Below are 16,293 nucleotides of genomic sequence, written 5' to 3'. Positions count from 1 at the left end.
AAAGTGGGTACTGGTTTAATTGTTTGGATCCCTATCCTCATTAATAATTGTATAAATACAGGACAGGGTTCAATAGATTTGGAAGGAAGCAACTTATTGTCCCTGCCAGACTCTCAAAAATCCCAGTAAAATTTCGAGATGTCTATTGTTCAGCATTTTGTAGTTCCTCAACTACATCATTTGAGTTTATGCAGTTTTAAACAAGGATAACTCCTTTCTTATACCCCACTCTGTATTTCAATTTCTAAGCAACTGCCCCATGAGTTCCTGTAGGTAATTCTGCTATGTCAGTACTAGGGAGACAAAATCACCAGCTTCATTTTCTCAGTTAACCATGATTTATCCAGTATGCTAGATATCTGCAACAAGGACAAGATACTTCTTCATCCTCTGTTCTTCAGACACAATTGTGTCACATCTCTTACCTCCTGTGAGTATTTGGCTTCTTCAAGGACAGCTTTTCTTCTTGCACAAACGAAAGAATGTGCTATTTGATATGTAAGAGCGGTTTAAAGTTTCAAAGAAATATCAACAATTAATCTACCTGCCTGAAATGGATTTTATGTGGATTATGACAGATGTTTCTAATGTGATTTCAACATATTATTCATCATTTCCATTCTTCTGACATAAGATGGAATTTGCCAGGAAGCATAGCTGAGTAGATGCTTACTGCATTATATGTGATGGTGAAGGACATGTATAACTCTAACTTGTCTAAGTGCAATTTGGCCTGAAGTTCAGGAGAGATCATTATTGCTCATCAAATTATATTCTTTAAGAACCTTGCTATGTAACATTTAAAATCTTTATATAAGTGACCTTGATAAAATGAATAAATTGAGCAATAGTATCACCCAGTGGACAAAGAACAGAAGCAGGGACTTGTTTTCAAGTACATTGTGCATAGTTAAACAACTACTACAACAACATGTTCTTTCACATACACCTACCTACAGAGATATTACTATTTGCAAATATTATGTGTAAATGTTGAAGAACCCATTTTGTATTAATTATTCATCCTAACAGTTATTTAGCAGCTTTGAAATCTATTATATAATTATTCTAAAATGCATATATTGACTATCAACTTCATTCGTGATGCTGTCTCCAGATTAGTCTGTATTCATGGTTTTTATATTGAGACAGAGGTTTGTCTGTGTCTCTGTGTCTCTGTGTCTCTATGTGTGTGTGTGTCTGTCTATCTGTCTGTCTATTCTTTTCTCTTTTTTTTCAGTCCAGTTCTGTCCTCAAAGTCATGTTCAGCAGTTTCTATATGTAATAATTAAATGTATGTTGGGGTATATACGTCCCATATCCAACATCTCTGATGCACAGGAGACTCTAAAAACGTTCAAAACATTCACAGGGCCAGTACTGCTTGATTCCATTGCACTAATGTCCTTCATTTCCTTCAGGACCTAAGGCAGCTTGCATGCATTTTCAGTCTAATTCTATTCTCATATTCTGAGACTGGTTAGGCAGAGAAACAATGACTGGTCCAAATCACCTTGTGAGCTTCATGACTGAGTTGAGATTTGACTCTAGGTTTTCTCACTCATAGTCAACACTGCATCATAACTTCCTAGCAACCACGAATAGGTTTAACTTCTGTATACTTCAGCATATATGTCCCTGGGGTCATGGAGTCACATTGCACCATTCTTTGCAGGTTCAGAATCTAAAGCACGCTACAGATGGAGCAGGGTTTGCTATAGGAACCAACTTTGATCTCTATCAATACAGCTCTGATACAGCTGAGAAACTGAAAAACGCAGTAAGTGTAGAGGATACTAACCTAGTCGGACCAATATAGCTTCTTATTTTATACTATGAACTTCATTTTAGATTTTAAATGCTAAAGAGAAGTGGACAGGTAGAAAACAGTAAAATAATGTAAATGGTGGAACCAATTAATCAAAACTAGTTTTGAGGTTCATATTTTTACATGCTTTACTTTTCCTCCTGAAAATAAAAACAAAAACAAAATATTCAAATTATTAACCAGACAGTCCAGACAAAAGTCAAGAGCATTTCGTTTTTACTAGTTAAATAGAAAAATTAAGCACACAATCAATAGTGCAATTCTATACATGCCTTTTCCAAAAAAGCTTCTTTGTTTTCAACTGGCTTCAGTCGCATATATATTTGCAATCATATCAATCCTACTGAATTTGTTAGAAAAATGCAACCCTATGCAGCACATAGTATACACACTGACCTGGGAGTAAATGTCACTAAATTCAAAAGAGTCTACTGCTGAGGTGGCAGAAACTGAATTGTTATGCAAATGCTTAAGTCATGTCTTCAAATATCTATGGCAGAAATTGTGATCACCAAAATGTGAATTTAATATAAAATAAACCTGCTTTATTTTCTAATAGAAGTGGGGAAAAAACTCATAAATATCATATATTCAGATGACTTATATGTTCAGTGCAATCAGTTGTAAATAACGTTAACTCACTGAGCTCCTTAGCAATATAGTGGGATAAATATCCATTAGGTATAATAATTCAGTTACTTGAAATTAATCTGTAAATATCTCCAGATGGCCTGCTATTACCATGTATCTCACAAGGTAGTTTATCATGTTGACCAAAAAGCTAGTTTTCCAAAGTTAGGGAACCATAAAGAATCCAGCAAGCTTTTAGCATTTCAGTACTCTTATATCAGTAATGAAAACTCATTCAGATTAAAACCAGTGAGCTTATACTTGCCCCATGTTTTCCTATTATATTATTTACCAATATTATTTTCTGATATCATTGAATAAACCGAGATACTTCACATTTGTACTGTTTCTGTCCCAAAGATTGTTATATAACCAGTAAAATGGTATTTCTATTTGCAACTAATGAAAGCTCTAGATAGTTTTCAGTTGGTTCCTGGGCTAGCTAAATTTTGAAAGGAATGTGGGTGTACATATAACACCCTTTCTATAGGTTTTCAACTATGCCTGCTCAGACCTTCCACTTCTTGCTGGAGTATGGAGATCTGATGACCCCTTTTATCTGTGCTGAATTGAAGCATGCGTGCGGTTATGACACATAGGCTGCTATTCCCATTTGAACATGAGATGAATGAAGATTGATGAGAAGAGAATGTCAGGGACAAGGCTTGGATGTGTACTGATGCTGTCATTTCCATTTGGCCTAATGTGAACAGGCTGAATGCCTGAATAGAAATGTAGATCTTGGGTTTGACAAAAAGTCCCATTCATGTAAACCTGATTCATGCATTCTATAGATCACATAAAATGAATAGAGGGGCAGGACTGTGACTTTTGACTCTAGCTTTTATATGCCCCTCAAGTACTGTCATTGCATTCTTGGTCCAATAAGTCTCATTCTTGCACTGAGCTGCAAAGTCTGAACACACTTCTTTACCTAAAGTGGAGTAAAGCTCTTCCTAAAATTGGTAAATAATTAGAACTCAGATCCAGACTTTCCAATTTCATTGGTAGAGTCTGAGACTTATGAGGTAAAAGCATGCGTACATAGGTGGCATAGGATGCACAGAGATTGAGAGCTACACAACATTCTGTTCTCTATGTTCCTTCATGTGAACTGAACCTGTGGTGGGGATGATCACACTTGCTGGCTCCACTCCCATGCTTCTATGAAAGATCTCCTGCTTGTGTAGAGAGATGAACTGTGAAGATGTCCTACTTAAAAATGTAGAGGCTTCTTCCCATAATCAGATGGACATATGAAGAATGGGAATGAAGACTGCCACATCAGCACCCTTCTCTCTCACACATACCTCCATGAATATCTGAATTTATGAATATGCTGGTGGCTGAGGAAGAGGAGAGAATATGACTGAAGGTAGGTATAAACTCATATATCGGCCTTCACTGTGGGGATAAGGGTACAGCACTCATACTTCTCCACTCTTATTGTACTGGCAGAATGTCATCCAGCTGCACTGTTTCCAGGTAACGTACATCCTGTTGGGGAGGGATGAGTAGAATAATCTTCTTGTAGGCTGTTGTGATATGTTTGCAAGACCTTTTTGCAAATGCAATTGCTTATATCAGTTCAGGTTTGGACTTTATATGAGCAGACTCCAGTAAAGGGACTGAGGCAACATCTTGTGAAATCATCTGGGGTTTCTTTAAACATGTGACCTCAGAGGAAGTGGACAGGGTTCTCTGCAACATGAACTCTGCCACCTGCAGACTAGCCCCCAGTCCACCTGCAGCTTCTGGGGTGGTGGTGGTGATGGGGGTGGACTTGAGTACAATTCAAATACATTTTGCTATGTACTGTACTGCTCTACTGATTCAACAAGTTGTATTTTTCTGTTCACTAAGCTATTGAAATTAAAAAAAAAAAATTCAAAGCCAAACACAACGCATGATGCTGAATCTGCAAATTATGCTGTTTAATTAAGGATGTCAAGTATATTGTTGCCTAAAGAGAGAAACTGCAATTTAATTGTGAGCAATCTCTGACATTCAAATAGATGTAGCCAAGTCAATCAGGAAGCTATAAGCATAGTGCATGGATTAAAAACTGACGATCAAATATCATTATGGATTGTAAAGAAGCATTTTGACTCACACAGAGACTACATAGAAAGAAAGTTGCCAAAGAAAGCAAAAGAAATAAAGCAGCGTACAGATACACAGCCACAGTATGCTCATATTAGCACTCAAAGGAATGCTGCAGAAGCCAGCCAGTGATGTTGACAAAACCCAGGAGATCTAAAACTGCAATGGCAAGACAAGATAAACCCTTATTGGAAGAAAAATATTAATGGGAAGGTTACAGAACCACTCCAGGATATCTGAAATCCTTTCCCATATGATTACAATAAACAGGTACATATGTGTTTGACTGTTAATGACAGACTACCTTCAAAATACTAAATAAAATAGTAAATAAAATAAGACAGAGTGGACTAGGCTTATCTAAGTATGCTATTGGAGAACCATATGGGCAGGCAGATGGCATGGGAAGCTCATTGAGGTAAATACAAATGTATTAGATGGCATGGTGGTGTATGAGAATTTTCTTTCTTTCTTTCTTTCTTTCTTTCTTTCTTTCTTTCTTTCTTTCTTTCTTTCTTTCTTTTTCCTTCCTTCCTTCCTTCCTTCCTTCCTTCCTTCCTTCCTTCCTTCCTTCCTTCCTTCCTTCCTTCCTTCCTCCCTCTCTCCCTCTCTCCCTCTCTCCCTCTCTCCCTCTCTCCCTCTCTCCCTCTCTCCCTCTCTCCCTCTCTCTCTCATCAAGTTTAGGTTATTTAGCATGCTGATTTTAAGTTTAGTCATCTTTTCCTATGATCTGATGACAGTTTCAGAGGGAAGTTATAGACAAGTTATAGACAAGTGCTATGCTCATACTCCCTTTTGTTGTGAAGCAAATTTTCTGCATTATTTCCAAAGCACTATACTTCACCTGCAGGGGTTAATGCAGTAATTAGATTCATTCAGATTTTGGAGTGTGCAACTAAATTAATAGACTAACAGGAGACAACCTTAACGTTCCTTCCACCAAATGCCTTTTTTATTTTTTTAATAGAATTGGTAGTGTTTGATGGAGATGATCCTAGACAATAGACATTTTTCATACATTGATCTCATTTCACAGAAGATGCCTCTGTCCAATTCTGGGAGTTCTACCTCTTCCATTACAATGTATAATGCATAGTTTTTTATTAGGAACCTGCAGATCTGCAAAACCCAGTTTGTTCAATACCAAAATGTTTTAGCTGAAAACTGAAACATTGGCTTGAAGATTCAGTGCATTGTTGCAATTCACTCTACAAGTAGGTCCTTATTATTGAATTACACTGTGTTGGTGTAAAAAGAAATGCACGACAGATTTCCTTTATATCCCCTCAATGTTAATGCAATGCACCAGCATAAGCTTTCATATGCTTATATGTTTTAATAATCAGAAAACTAAAATTGTCATGGGAACCTAAGATGCATTCCTGGAGAGGATTTCACAGGATTAACAGCATGATCAGTTAGTAATTCACCAATGTACCTATGTAAATAGTCATTGAATTGCTGCCTAAAATCCCTTTACTGAATATATATGACCTGAAAACATTACATGCAAAGCACCCCTAAATTCAGAGTTAGAATTTTTTCCCCCGAGGATTTATGATATATCAATTCCCCCCTACCCCACCCCCAATATCCAAACTATTCTTCCCTGGCCTTACCAAAAACTGAATGCAAACACCAAGGCAGATAGTAGGACTGAGTGAAGAGAGTGCACCATGCGCCACTGAGATGCTTTACACTATGAAGGCAATGTATTCCACTTTGCTGAAGCAAGGGAACAACACACTTCTCCACTGGGGGGTTGCGCAGAGTGATATACTTCTTCCAAAACTCCAGACGTGGAGTTTCTGTACATATGGTGGACAGACACTATTGCCCTTCAAATGTTACATACCCCAAGCAGGTAGTACATATAGAAAACAATGAAGAAATGGTGAGTTCCATCTCCAAGTATATACAGTATTCCACTATAAAGCAGCAAACCTATGCAGACTTACTAATGAATACACTCCACTGAAGTCAAGGAGATTTACTTTCAAATAAATTATGTACAGAATTATGCTGTAGAATTTCTTCACAGTTTAGCAAAGCTGGATAATTATATAATATCATTGGTTAGCCAAGCCTTATTGCATTGGTGTAATAAAAAAATTTATTACACATATATCACAGCTGCTAACACAGAACAACTTCTTGAGTCTATGGAGAAATCACTCGTTTTATATATTCTGCAAGAGAAAGGAAAGGAAAGGAAAGGAAAGGAAAGGAAAGGAAAGGAAAGGAAAGGAAAGGAAAGGAAAGGAAAGGAAAGGAAAGGAAAGGAAAGGAAAGGAAAGGAAAGGAAAGGAAAGGAAGGGTACAGAGATCCTCTAAGTGTGTTGCATGTCTTCCTTGTGACTTTTTTCTAGCAATGGAGGTTTGAATTATCAGGAAGTGCTATGAATTTCTGTGCTAAGAATATTACATTCAGAAGTGTTTCATGTTACTGCCAGCAGCCAAATTGGTCACCAGAAAGCAACTAGGAGAAGAAGAGTCTGAGTTGTACTAATCTAACATGACTTTGTCCCCTTCACCAAGTAATGCTGTCTTTTAGTTTTTAGTATAGAGAGGTGTTTGGACATGATAGATTTCCTACTAATATTCATTCCTCAGCTGTCCCACATTCTCATGTTCTGACCTTCCTGGAGCAATATTGGAGGTCACAGCTTTGTTGTGGCTGCCTTTCATCTTGAAGAAAGTCTGTGCAAGGAAAAGTGAGGAAGGATCTGAGGAGCAAAAAAGAATACAAAGCTAGGGTAGGCAGAGAATAACACACTATGGGATAAAAGACAGCAAGAACTCAAGTGGAAAACCAAAGCCTGTGGCTTCAGCAGAAACCTAGAGATGACTTTATTTCTGGGAAGGTCAGTGTTTACTTAGCAGATGAATGATTTGAGCTAGCAGACTAAGTTCTCTATTAGTGATGATCCAGATGTCTCATTGGCCAAGTCTAGAAAACAGCTGACAGAGGAGAGCAAATGCCAACAGTGACTTGATCCATTCTTTCTCCAGTATTGCTGTTACATCAGTAATAACTGTATTAACTAAATTCAGATGATGATGATGGTGGTAGTGATTCATATGCCACCCAACTCCCAGCACCTCTGGGTGGTTTACTAATTATTTATATTAAGAAACTGGAAAAATTGTATGATTCCAGATGTCAAGGAATGGTTGTCAGAAATATGTGATCTGTTTTGGAAAAGGCAATGTTTTCTACTAATCAAAGGATGCAGCAATATGTGTTACTATGGCAGAGATTCTGCAATATCTTTCAATAATATCTTGTATTGTTCATATTATGTAGTGAATTTATTGGTAAATCAGTGACTATTGGTAAGTATAAAACATAAAATAGATATTTTATCTTTTCCTTCTTTGTATTTTTAGTTTTTACTTTTAATTTAAAAAAAAATCTTTTTTTTTAAATTAAATATTGCTTTGTTACAAAAAATAAAAATACAGTGGTACCTCTAGTTACGAACCTAATCCGTTCCGTGACTCTGGTTGCAACTCGAGTTGGTCTCAAGTTGAGGTAAAGTTTCCCATAAGGTTCAATGTAAATACGGTTAATCCGTTCCGCCCTCCGAATTTGGTCACACCCCGAGGTAAATTTCCCCCATAAGGTTCAATGTAAATACGGCTAAACAGTTCTGAAACATATGCATTTTATTTTTAAACCTCAAAAACCTTCCAAAAGCCACAAAAACCTTCCAAACGCCACAAAACACACCACAAGCCTCACCGAACATCTCCTTGCTACCGCAATCTTGCCCACAGGCAGCCGCGACCGCGTGGCAGGAGGGCAAATGGCTGTGGATCCGGTTCGTATCTCGAGGCGGAGTTCGCATGTCGAGGTAAATTTTTGGGCCCGGAGCTGGTCGTATCTTGAAAAATTCGTAAGGAGGGGCATTCGTAACTAGAGGTACCACTGTATTAATTTTTTTAAAAGGCACACACAACAACAAAGAAACAAAGAGAAGGCAGAATGAGAAAACTGGATGGGAACAAAGAAAAACAACCGAGATTAAAAAGAGGCTTCAGTCATCCTTGCCAAAGGCCTGAGTAAAGAACTAGGTCTTCAAGGCCTTTTGAAACACCAGCAGGGTGGGGGACCATTTGGATCTTGGGAGGAACCTCATTCCAGAGAGCAGATACTGCTACAGAGAAGACACACCTTTGGGGTCATGATAGGTGGCACTATTAATTGAAGGAACGCAGAGCATGCCAACCCTGCCAGATTGAATTGGCTGGGCAGATACTATGGGAAATAGGAGATCCCTCAAGTAACCAGGCCCTGTGCTGTTGTTTTATCTGAATAAGGCAAATGCTATAAGTACATTAATGCAGAAAGAAGTGATTTGGAACATTCATCTATGAGTCCAACATGGCAATATGTAGCTCAAATCATGATTGTGGAGGGCATTAATTGGCCCTTGTATTCCTGTACATTTTTTTCCCTAAGCATTTGTAACTGTTTCATGTCAAGAGCTCTTTTGCTTGCACAACTAGCATTCAGGTTTTCTTCTCTGTTAGTTGCAACTGATAAGCTTTGCTGCACTTGCTTCAATGCACAAATTCTATTCATTATAAAGGCTATAACTAGTAACTAGTAAAGAATGAAAGGATTGGTTTCCCTTCAGTACATTCATTGCAAACAAACTCACCCATTTCAACCTGATCCCCAAGAGAAATATTATTCATTGTAATTGGTTTATTTCTTAATATAAGAAGCCTGAATAAGTAATTGGCAATTCTTCCATGTTATATCAAAGTACATTAGGTCAATATGAGACTGAGGATCAGTTTAAATCAGTTAATATCAGCTTCACATGATTTTATGTACATACAGTATAAATTGTGTGTGTGTGTGTGTATGTGTGTGTGTGTGTTTAGTCACTTTGTGTGAGATGGGCAGCTATATAAATATGATTAATAAACAACATAACCTAAATAAATAATCATACAATTGGGAAAGAAAAAATACACTGTAAAATCTGCATTCCTTGTCATTTACAACTTTTTCTAATGTACAGAGTTTCTTATAATGCTTCATTAATGTTAACTTTTACAAACATAAACTGATCCTAATATAAATCTGCATATAGTGTCTTGATAGGTATAGCACCTGGCTGACATTTCTGGATTTCAAAGATAAGCAGAATTGGACCTAATTAATTCTTGGATGGAAAACCATCCTGGAATTTTTAGAGCTGTAGACTAGCCTGGGAATTCAAAATATCCCAAATATCCCAAATGGTCAGTGGCACATCCTTTCTATTCTGTTACCAGCAAAAAATCATGGTCTGTTCATGTAGTCATCATGAGTTTGATTTATGGTCAACTTTAGCTATATAATATACAATTTTTCCCAATATATCATCTTTTTTTATACTCAGTACTCCTACATGTGGGGGAGGGTGTTGTGTCGATTTCTGAAAAGAGAATGAAATATAACATCAGATTCCATCCAGTACTTCTTCTCCACACCACAGCAGAATCCTATTTAATGGATTGTGCCAATGTACTCACACTGAAATCAATTTCTGTTATAGCCTTTAGAGGGCACCTGTAGTTTTCTCCCAACAGAAGTTGAATAGACAAATGTCAGATCCTGCACTGAGCCATGAGTTAGATTTGATGACCGATATGTTCTCTCCAAATCTATGATCTAAAATTTTAGTACAGGCTTTATATTAATTTAATGTTAATCAGATTAATATTTAATGCAGAAAATGTTAAGTATTTTGTTACTGCCTCTCCCTTTCTGGTGCATAGTAATAGTGGACTCAGTGGGAAATGCCAAGAATCTTGACCCTATTTCAGACATTAAATAGGTGCATCTCATAGCCACATGTTGAATAAGTCACAGAAAGAATCAGGCTTAATTAAAGATGACAAAGGAATTGGGAAAAAAGATACATGGTGTGGTAATAAGGGTAATGAGATTGGAATTCCTTCTTCTACCTATTCAGTACAGTGGAAATGTGATTTCGTATAGGGCAATCACTGGTTCTAATGCCGATGATGAGAAAAATCAGCACTGTTTTTCATATATTATAGCAGCATTCCCATTTTCTTCCACAACATTTCTGCCCGGAACTAGTAAAGTAACTTATAAGGTGAATATTGGAAACTGACCGGATGAGTTTGATGAATGCATTTTTATCTCTTGAATTTTCACAAGTTTAAAACTGTCACCAATAGAAAAACTGGCAATTATTACTCTTTAGTAACCCTGTTAGAACAAAATCCCAAAGGGAAACCAGCTATAATTAGATATACTAGCTACTGTATCTGGTAGGCCAATGCTTCAGGATTGATCTTACACTTTTCCTTGTGAAAACACTGCACATTCAACTCAGAAATTCTCTCTTTGATAACGACTGTTGTTTATTCTTTCATTTGTTCCATTGCAGCTGCTTTCCACTTGCCTTTCTGATGGCTTTTATGTAAACAGATCAAGCTGCTTAGACAGGGGGAAGCAAAATTGTTTCAGAACCTTATCAGTGATGCCATATACTAGATGGGAAGGCCATGCCACACCTTTTTACACTTCATATTGGTAACTAGACAACCTGTGGCCAATTGGGTCATCGTTTCAGAGATATTTCCATATCTAAACAGAGGAACAGAATGACCAAGGGCAAAAAAGCAGTGGGAGTATGACCAACTTTTGACTTGCTGCTGGCTTCCCCCCTGACTTTGCTTGTGGGAAGCTGACAACAAGCTTCAGAAATCTTCGTTTCCTTTCCTTTCCTTTCCTTTCCTTTCCTTTCCTTTCCTTTCCTTTCCTTTCCTTTCCTTTCCTTTCCTTTCCTTTCCTTTCCTTTCCTTTCCTTTCCTTTCCTTTCCTTTCCTTTCCTTTCCTCTTTCCTCCCTCCCTCCCCTTTCCTCCCTCCCTCCCTCCCTCCCTCCCCTTCCATCCTTCCATCCTTCCATCCTCCAATCCTCCTTCCCTCCCTTTCCACACATAATATAGGCTTGGACCATTTGCCCTCCCCTCATGACCCTCAGGAGAGCCCTGGTGAAGCCTCCTTCTCCTCCTCGTCTGACCTGCAGAACTGCCTGCCACTTTGCTGGGGGGAGGTGGAACAAAGGGAGCCACAGACCATGAGGAAAACTGCACCCATGATCCTCATTCTGGTGTGTCCCTGAGAGCCCCCTCCCTTGAGGGAAGAAGAGGGGTCATCCATTGACCACCAGCACCCCCCAGCCAGCCCTACTTCACCAGCAGGTATCCAAGTCACTCCCTCATCCTTCCCTCAACGCCCATCACCATTAAGAGATTTCAGATTTCTGCCTCATTTCCAAAGCAGCCAATCATTGCTTGCCTGTTGGGCCTTGCCACCAGCTGATTGGGCACAGGGGATAGAAGGATGTAGAAAAGAGGTTGGGGATATGCCCATAATGATCATGTGACCTAGGCTTACGTGGCAGTGCAGCAGTGCTGAAGCAGCCACAAATTCCCCAAATTTCAATCCCATGGGAGTAATGGTCCCAGATTTTGGACACATACTGTAAGTTAGTCCATTTGAGGTACCTTGGTTCAAAAATCGTTGCCCTATGATGCACCATTTCACCATGTTTAATAATTTTAGTAGTATATAGATATTGGGGGGGGGAGGGTCCATACAGTGGGGTTGCCTAGCATCTATACTTGAAATATATACTATATGCCATATCCAATATGGCTTTCTTTCTTTTCTAAGAAACCTCTCATCTCAGTTCTTCTGGGCTTTCCATTAAGAGCAAAGATATCTTTTGTGGCCTTTTCATCTCTTTGAGTTTGTGTGATCACCAAAACACTGGCTGAATTCTAGTTATGCTAAAATCAGTAGGAGTCGATTGAATTATAGAAGGTTATCAGCGTCTGTTGAATGAATACACTTTTTTCATGGCCTGATTCCATACACTTATCTCTTTTTAGTAATGAATTTACTTCAGGCCATGGGCAAATTAACATTGCAAAGCAAACATTAAAGAATAAGAACCATTGAGGCTGAAATTTACTTTTTGCTACAAGGAGTAGGAGAAAGCTTATTTTCTTCTTTCTTTATGACCAAGCACATCTCTACAGATTAATGCCCTGAAAATGAAGCTGAGCTGCCTTGTAGTCTGTTCAATTTTGAAGTTATAATTGCTTTGTGCTTCTTCTGGAAAGATGGAATTCCAAGCAGGCCAAAGACAGTGTTCCCACTGCATCATAACACATACACACACACACACACACACACTCAAGAGATGGCAACCCTGGTGACTAGTTTGCTTGCAAAAGGTCACAGCATGCTTATAATTCATGGCCAACTGTGTTAAAATGCATTTCAAACATTGTTTATGCCTTTAGGCAGTTTTACAAGTTTTCATATTAAAGTCTAGAGTGCACCTATAAATACTTAGGACCTCAGTGAAAAACAAGTTTACACAAAGCAGCTTAATTCCCAGGCTGTTCATTCTTACATTTCTAAATGCTGCACAGCCACTGGCTTCTTACAAAACCAATCCCTGCTTAGCAAGCATTAAGACTGATGTTTTAAATTGCCAATGATATTTTAACTTTGTAAAGTGAAAAAATACCACAGTGGAAATAAGCCAAACTATAAAAATACCCAAACAAACATATACCCATGCCTTCTCTCATAGCCATTTGTATGAATAGTTTCAAACTGTAGAGTTTACCATCTCTCATATTCAAGGTTGTAATAGGAAAACATTGTGATAGACTTTTTGTGAGATTATCTGTCATTCAACTGTCTACCTACCTATCCTAAAAAGATTACACTTACTTCTTAAAATCTGAAAGTTTCATTTTTCCATTTTATAGACTATACTTTTTAATATAATTCATTGTCTAAACCAGTGCTTCTCAAACTTTCTGCAACTGCAATTTAGTTTGGTCAACTGATTAGGAGTAAATGCAGGGAGGCAGGGACTGAGATACTGAGTAGTTTTGGTCTAGACAAATGATTGGTGGTGCATGTGGGAAGGAAGAACCTGAGGTGTCAAGTCTCTGGCCTCACTGTTGGTAAATACAAGGAGGCAGGAATCCATTCTTCCTTTCTTCTTTATCTTCCAGTGCAGGAGGAATGAATTTCTCCCATCTGGCTTTTGTGAGGTAAGGACTATCTGCCCCAATCCTAGGATAAGGATAGGTGAATCAGAAGAAATTAATTATCTAGGGAAAATGTAGGCATTTTCCTTTTAATGTTAACTGGTTTCTTAGCTGCATATGCATATACATAAGTTAACTGGTTTCTTAGCTGCAATATACTTATATTTTCTTTTATACTGGTATATTCATTTTGCTAAGAAAGTAGTTTAACAACATATTGCCACTCTGATACTACAAGGAAGGAAGGAAAGAAGGAAAGAGAAAATTTGTCCCTGAATTAAATTGGTAGTGGCAACAATTACAGACAGCCTCTCCCACCCCCCAGATTGTGGGAGGCTGCAACAGTAGATATTGTGCAGAAAGTGTGTTGGACCCTCCACCCCTTGAAGGACCCAGAGGGACTAAAACACCAGATCCTTCTGAATGGAGGTGTTAAGTGGGCACTCCATTACAGATGCTAATGGCAAAGTATTATTGATGAAATAAAGCTATGACTTACTGCTTTGTGGCCTATAACAGGCCTAGCCTATTCTCTGATTGTTGGTCTGATTTGGAAAGGCTCTTTTTTTTTTTTTTTAACATAATCCGAGCACTAATGAAAGTTTGTAGTCAGAAAAGGATTCTGGATTACAGATGCATTTGGAGAACATCTCATACACTATATATTTCAAAGGAGCATCTTAAAATTCTGCACAAACATTCCTGTAGAGAAGACCTCAATTAGTCAGTCTATGAGAGCAATTGATACATAGGTTATGTTGTCACAAAACTGTTATTATATTTGTGGGAAAGCAGATTAAGATGTAAATTATAGAGATGCCCCCTCCTGATGTCAAATTGTATAAAATCTCATTGAATGGACTAATGCTGCTTTCTGTCAAAAAGTTATTGAGATATACACATAAACTGAATGAGACCTAAAAGGTGAACAGTCTCAAAATGAATATTATTCCCAGATTCATTTATATTCTGAGAGGAATTCCAGTTTTTATATCTGGAAAATATTTTCAGAAAATAAATTCTTTGTTTAGAACATTCCCATGGGATTCTTCAATTCCTAGAATATCTTTACAGAAAATGCAATTATCAATTAATGAAGGAGGATTTGGTCTTCCAAATCTGGAGCTATATCATAAAGCTTACTGATTGTTAAGTACTGAACACTGGAAGCCAACAATGTTAATTCTCTGATTTGGGCAACTTTGGAATATATATACATAACACCTTTGGTTGGATGGACAGTCTTAGGATCGAAATACACTAAAACTCTAATATCTCTGGAAACAGTTTCATCAGTTAGAAAGCTATGGAACATACTCTCTAATAAAAAAAGATTTAACCCTTTTTCCCATGCCAAACTGACTTTATGGGGAAACCCAACTTTAAACATTGGGAAAAAGGTGGTGATATGGAAAAATTGGATGGAAGTGGGGATATTGACTTTGGACCAACTGAGAGATGATGAAGACGATTTTTTTAACTTATGCTGTGTTAAGAGGTAAATATCATCTAGCCGATGTAATCCAATGGCAGTATTTACAACATTTGTTAACAACCTTGTTTGGAACATCAGCATTTTCAGCTTCTGAGACACCTGAGATATTAGAACAACTTGTTAAATCTTTTAAAACTAAAATAATAATAATAATTTGTATAGATATTTATTATCAACAAATCAATTTCATATGCAGATGCTAAGGGATGAGTGGAATAAAGAATTAGAGGTTTTTATATTGCCTAGACAATGGGAGAGTGTTTTAACTTCTATACCAAGAGTGTCAACAGTGTAAGGTTTACCCTGTTCGTCTAGAGAAACTCTCGTGACACATGTGTTCAACAAAGAAGTTTACTCAAGCGTAACGTACATAATTACAGACAAAGCCAGGACTGGCTTGGCATATCTTGGAATACAATTTATAGTCCCCCTGTTCCCATGCTTTCCACCATTGCTATGTTACAAATCACCCGCAGTAATTCCCCCCTTCGCCGAAATGGCAGATTCAGTTCAGTTCTTTTGACTTTGATTGCTTTACCCCGCTGGCATGGTCGTGCCTTCCTTAGTTCTTTCTGTTGCGGGCAAAGCCGGGGTTTTCCTAATCACACGCTGATTGCTTTGCCACTAGCCGCTGCTCAACCCTTTGTCTGCAGCGCCCGAGGTTAATTGGTGCCAATACAAAACATCCGCTCTGCGGTTTTAGTTAAGTGGTCCCAGCTGGCCCATTAATCAGTTCGTGGTTTTTCCACTTCCCCTTTTTCCTTTGCTTGCGCTCGGGTGGTGGAACTGACTCAGCGTGGCTGGGCAAGTCCCTAGCTGTGCCGCCCCAGCTGAATCTGACATACTGCCCCCCTGAAGACAGAGTCCCCTTTTTTACCTTGGCTTCCTGGGGTGCTCTCTGTAAAAGTCCTGGACCAATTTGGGCACCTTCACGTGGGCGCTACTCACCCATTCACTGTGCGATTTTGGGAAATGCTTCCATTGCACCAGCAATTGGATTTGTCCCTTGTGTTTCCTAGCATCCAGTATTTGCTTTACTTCAAAATGCTGCTCCCCATCTACCATAATTGGGGCCGGGGTCAGCTCTTCCCTGTGCCAATTGTTGTCTGGTTGGTGCGGCTTCAA

The 16,293-nt window shown here is 38.3% G+C and overlaps 1 long non-coding RNA gene across 1 annotated transcript in view; it reads right to left on the bottom strand.

Annotated features, from left to right (window-relative positions):
* Window positions 1–16,293, bottom strand: part of LOC148216630 (uncharacterized) — a 55,081-nt gene that overhangs the window by 12,408 nt on the left and 26,380 nt on the right. The window lies entirely within an intron of this gene.

This window comes from Python bivittatus, unplaced genomic scaffold (assembly GCF_059951505.1).
Source record: "Python bivittatus isolate LINGU-HERP-01145 unplaced genomic scaffold, Pbiv_v1 ctg000080_np1212, whole genome shotgun sequence".
Lineage (NCBI taxonomy): Eukaryota > Metazoa > Chordata > Lepidosauria > Squamata > Pythonidae > Python > Python bivittatus.
Note: the sequence above shows the minus strand (reverse complement) of the source record. Positions and strands in the feature narration are given on the sequence as shown.